This window comes from Malania oleifera, chromosome 9, assembly GCF_029873635.1.
Source record: "Malania oleifera isolate guangnan ecotype guangnan chromosome 9, ASM2987363v1, whole genome shotgun sequence".
Lineage (NCBI taxonomy): Eukaryota > Viridiplantae > Streptophyta > Magnoliopsida > Santalales > Ximeniaceae > Malania > Malania oleifera.
Window position 1 is genome coordinate 89,943,232 of NC_080425.1, and position 6,000 is coordinate 89,949,231.

The window sequence follows — 6,000 nt, forward strand, 5'->3', positions numbered from 1 at the left end:
TCTGCGGAAGTACTTCTGGTGGAGTGGAATGAAGAGAGAGATAGCTGAATTTGTACAGCAATGTTTGACGTGTTAGCAGGTTAAAGCTAAGCAGCAGAGGCCAGCATTGCAGTTACAACCGTTGTTTAATCTAGAGTGGAAGTGGGACCACGTTTCTATGGATTTTGTTGCGAGGTTACCACCAGTGCGACAGGGGTTGAATGCGATTTGGGTGGTTGTTGATCGTTTAACAAAGACCATCCATTTCATCCCCTATTACAGTCGGTTATTCCATGGATAGGTTGGCAGAAATTTATGTTCAAGAGATAGTTCGCGTCCACAATGTGCCAATATCCATAGTCTTAGACCGAGATCCTTGGTTTACTTCATGATTCTGAAAAAGTTTTCAAGAGGCTATGGGTACACAGTTAACTTTTAGCACTGCTTTCCATCCCTAGATAGATGGTCAGACTGAGAGGATGATTCAGACATTAGAAGATATGCTTCGTGCTTGCATGCTGGATTTTGGGGGTAGCTGGACTCAGTTTCTACCGCTAGTTGAATTTGCTTATAATAACAGCTACTGGGCTAGTATCGGCATGGCTCCATACAATGCATTGTATGGTAGGAGATGTCGTTCTCCCCTCTTCTGAGACGAGGTAGGCAAAAGGTGAGTTTTAGACCCAGAGATAATACAACAGGAGTCCGGCAAGATCCGATTAATTAGAGAAAGAATCAGTACAGCACAGAGTCTGTAGAAAAGCTACGCAGATACTCACCGCCAAGAGTTAGAGTTTGATGTGGGAGATCGAGTATTTTTAAAGATAGCTCCTCTGAAAGGAGTTATGAGATTTGGAAAGAAGGGCAAGTTAAGCCCTAGGTATATTGGCCCTTTTGAGATACTAGAGAGAATAGGGTCAATTGCCTATAGGCTAGCTTTGCCGCCAACTTTTGCTCGAATTTATGACGTGTTTCATGTTGCTATGTTAAGGAAATATGTCCCAAACCCATCCCACATAATCAGCTATGCAGAGATAGAGCTTAAGGATTCACTATCTTATGAAGAAACACCAGTACAGATTTTAGACAGAAAGACACAAGTACTGCACACTAAAGAAATTCAATTAGTAAAAGTTTTGTGGAAGAATCAAGCTATAAAGGAAGCCTCATGGGAACTTGAGGAGCAGATCAGACAGAGATACTCGCAGTTGTTTCAAAAGGTATAGAGGTAATCAGGTAATCAGGTAAGTTTCTTTTGCAGGTACATGTATTGATTTTAGTTAGCAGATAGTTTTTAGTTTCTATATGTGTAATCTCCCATAACATAAATGTAACCACGGTATTCCTCCGCCACAAATGAGGGCAGGTAATAAAATAAGTAAAACCTTTTCCTTTACGAGATGATGTAGTGTATAGATGGAGATATAGATAGTAAATTTCGAGGATGAAATTTTATAAGGAGGGGAGAATGTAACGACCCAAAAAATAATGGTATTTAAATAATAAAGAGAGAGGGAAATGGAAACAGAAACAGAAGGAGTTTGTCAATGAACATAGGGAGTTCTTTGACAAACATACGGAGTTCGTCGACAAGCACATAAAGGGACCTCGTCGACGAATCTGGTTCTATAAATAGTGAAAATCCGGATTTTTGATGAAATTTCAGCGCAGGAAACCCTCTATTTCTATCTCTACATCCCTCCCTCCTTCTATCTTAGGTTTCGGCCCTGTTTCACGCAGGATCGATGATCTGAAGCCACCACGATGATCCTGACGAAGTTCTCTATAAGTTTGCTGGAGCTGATTGTTGGTGGAGTTGGGTTGGATTTCGTCCCAATCTTAGGGTAAGACATTTTATTTAGTATTTGTTTTTCCCTTCGTTATAAGAAATACAATACATGAAGAAATACTAATGTTTTGTTCTGGGGGATTTGATTTGCAGGGTGTTGAGTAGAGAACCCTGCGGGTATAGGGCTAGAGTACATTAAAGACTTTTCAGAGATAAGATAAGGAAAATATGCTATGCTAGGAATTGTTATAATGTTAACATAGATTTTACGCATATGTATATACCAGCTTTTTATCCAGTTTTACAGAATATGAGTTTTAAATGCTTGTGTGGCCTGAGTATATAATTATTTGATGAAGAACTTATACAGTTCCTACAATATATCATATTATACAGAATACACAGATATAGACAGTATATTACAGTTTTATTCAAATCAGTATGTTATAGTTTTATATAGATCAGTATATTATAGATTTTCACCCAGAACAGTATATACAGTATTTATAGTTTACCATGTTTCCTATTACCATAACATACAGAGTATACAGACAGGGTATATAGACAAATATAAAAAGATGCATCAAGATGCTACTGATATAGAATATAGAGATTACAGAGTTTACAGTACAGAAAGATAGCGTTATGGTAATTTTGGAAACATGATGAAAACAATAAAAAAGTGCGTATATATATATATATATATATATATATATGTATGTATGTATATATATAACTATAGTATCAGATCCCAAAGGAATGATTACAAATAGATACAGATAAAGAATACAGAGCATGGTACTGTTGCTAGATACAGATAGAGTGCAACCACATATCTCAGATAGTGTGTGGGTACCGTCGACTGTGCTCGGAGAGTATGCAGCTCCCCAGTTCCCTAGGTGGAGGGGGGCTGATTTAACGAGGTAGCAGCCAGTCCCACGCCTAGGAGAGTATGCATTTTGGCCGGGCTGAGGTAGCGTAGAGTATATTGACTTATCTGGAGGGCCGACCAGATTAAGTCCTGCCTACGGGCCGCACAACCCTGTCATAAGGGGTTAAATCATGACATACAGAAATCTAAGGATAAAACATAGTTATGTATATGTATACAGTTTTATAGTATATGATGAGTATAGTATGATATTAGCAGTATGAAAAGTCGAAAATACAGATGATACAGTTATATTTTAAATTACGAAAAGAAAGAAATGTTTTATAGAGTTACTATTGTATTATAGTTCAGTTGTTATTTAAACAGTATTTCTAACTTAGTTTCCACACACTAGTGATAGCATATTTCCACTAACTGAGTGTCGACTCACCCCATTACTTTAACATTTTTTTTCAAGTGAGCTAGCTAGGCAAGCAGATCAGGCTCGCGGATAGACTATATATTGGTTACCCTGGTTTAGAGGGTAAGTTTGCGTAGGGTTTTGTATTTTGGGACAGATATTTTGGAGAGAGATGTGTATGGATTACGTTTCCGCTGCATAGGTATGATTTTATATTCAGATTTACCCTGGTGCCTTCCAAGGCTCGAGTTCTATAGTAGGAGGTATCAAAACAGTTTATATATATATAATGATGTAAATTTTGAGCTCGTTACGTATCCAACTATCATCGAAATCCAATACACAAGCCCGCAACATGTATTCTAACGTCTGAATAGTCATCTCCAATTGTCCACCTATCTGTGGGTGAAAAGATGTACTGAATGTCAGTTGTAATCCCAAGGCATCATGTAGGCTCTTCCAGAATTGAGACGTAAAATGCGGATCTCGATCTAAAACAATAGAAATAGGGACACCATGGAGTTGTACCACCTCCTGCACATAAAGCTTAGTCAACCTATTCAGAAAGTAGCTAACTTTTATTGGAATGAAATATGCAATCTTCATCAGCCGATCCACTATAACTCATATAGCATTCTGCCCATGCACCGTCGTAGGTAGACCCGTCACTAAATCCATCGAGACGTGTTCCCACTTCCACTCAAGAATGTCAAGTGGCTAAAGTGGTCCTGCCGGCCTTTGATGCTCCGCTTTAATCCGCTGACATGTCAAGCACTGCTCCACAAAACGGGCGATCTCTCTTTTCATGTTGGGCCACTAGAAAGATTCCCTCAAATCTCGGTACATTTTCGTACTACCAGGTTGTACAGTGTAGAGTGAACGATGTGCCTCCCCCAAAATGACCCGTTTAATCACAACAACATTCGATACACAAATCTTGCTGTGAAATCTCAACATCCCGTTGCCAGAGAAACTGAAATCCAGCTTCATCCCCTTCTGAACTCCTTTTTTAACCTCAACAAACTCTAGATCCTCCCTCTATGCTACACAGATCCTTTCCTGCAAAGTCAGTTGAACTACCAAGTTAGTAAGAACAGCCTGATGATCTCCTTCTACCACCTCCAAATTCAACCTTTAAAAGTCCATACAAATCTGATGCTGAACTCCCACTGCTGAGACTGACGCATCAACAGACTTTTGAATCAGAGCATCGGCTACCATATTAGCCTTTCCAGGGTGATGGCTAATAATACAGTCGTAGTCTTTAATCAACTCAAGCCACCTGCGCTGTCTCATGTTCAGCTTTTTCTGGGTGAAGAAGTATTTAAGACTTTTATGGTTGGTAAAAACCTCACACCTTTCACTGTATAAGTAGTGGCTCCAAATTTTTAGTGCAAACACTACCGCTGCTAAGTCCATATCATGTGTCGGGTAGTTCTTCTTGTACTCCTTTAGTTGACAAGAAGCGTAAGCAACTACTTTGCCCTGCTACATTAGAACATAGCCAAGACCCTTTTTAGAGGCATCACTATAAATAACAAAGCCGCCAACACCAGATGGAATAGTCAGCACTGGAGCAGTAACTAGTCACCGTTTCAGCTCCTGGAAACTCAGCTCAGACTCATCAGTCTAATCATACCTCACATTCTTCCACGTGAGTCTCATCAAAGGACCTGCTAAACAAGAAAACTCTTCTACAAACCGACGGTAGTAACTGCAAGACTTAGAAAACTTCTGACCTCCTGAACATTCGTCGGTATCGCCTAGTCCACTACTGCCTCAATCTTACTCGCGTCCACTGATATACCTTCTTTGGACACTACATGCCCTAGAAATGCAATCTGTTCCAACTAGAACTCACACTTCTTTAGTTTAGCATATAACCTCTTATCCCTAAGCATTTGCAATACCAGTCTCAAATGTACTTCTTGCTCTGCAACACTCCTAGAATACACTAGGATATCATCGATAAATACCATGACAAACTGGTCTAAATATTCGTGAAAGACCCTGTTCATCATATCCTTAAATGCTGCAGTTGTATTAGTCAAACCAAAAGGCATAACTATAAATTCGTAATGGTTATACTGAGTTCGAAATGCTGTCTTTGGGACGTCCTCCGCTTTCACCCTCAGCTCATGATACCCATATCGTAAGTCAATCTTTGAGAAGACTTACATACCCTGAAGCTAATCAAACAAATCATCAATCCTGGGTAGCGGGTATTTATTCTTTACCGTCACCTTGTTAAGCTCTCTGTAGTCGATGCACATCCTCATCGACTCATCATTCTTCTTCACAAATAACACTGGTGGTTGAATGTACCCCTTGTCTAACAACTTCTGAAGCTGTTCTTTCAACTCTCTTAGTTTAGTTGGAGCCATACAATACAGAGATTTCAATTAGGCGTCACACTTGGAGCTAACTCGATAGAAAATTCCATTTCACGGTCTGGAGGTAATCTTGGCAAGTCCTCTGAAAACACGTCAAGGAACTCGTGCACTACTGCAATCATCTCTAGTTTATCCTATTCTATTGGCATGTCTTTCACAAACGCTAGATACCCCTGGCATCCCTTCAAGAGTAACTTCCTTGTTTGCCTAGCAGAACGGATCCGTGGTGCGGAACACACACACGACCTTAAAAACTAGAATTCCTGCTTTCCTGGCGGTCTGAACAACACCTCCCCCCTGTGGCAATCAATACTGGCATAATTGGCCAACAACCAGTCCTTCCCTAAGATGATATCAAAGATATACATATCATACACCACAAGGCTAACTGGTAGTATCTTTCCCTGAATTTCAATTAGGAAGTCACGAACTACCTTGCTACACCCGATCATAAATCCAAATGGCGTAGCCACTACCAGTTCATAAGTTAACAGTTGCGCCTCTAATCCATATAGTTTAACAAAACCACGGGAAATAAAAGAATATG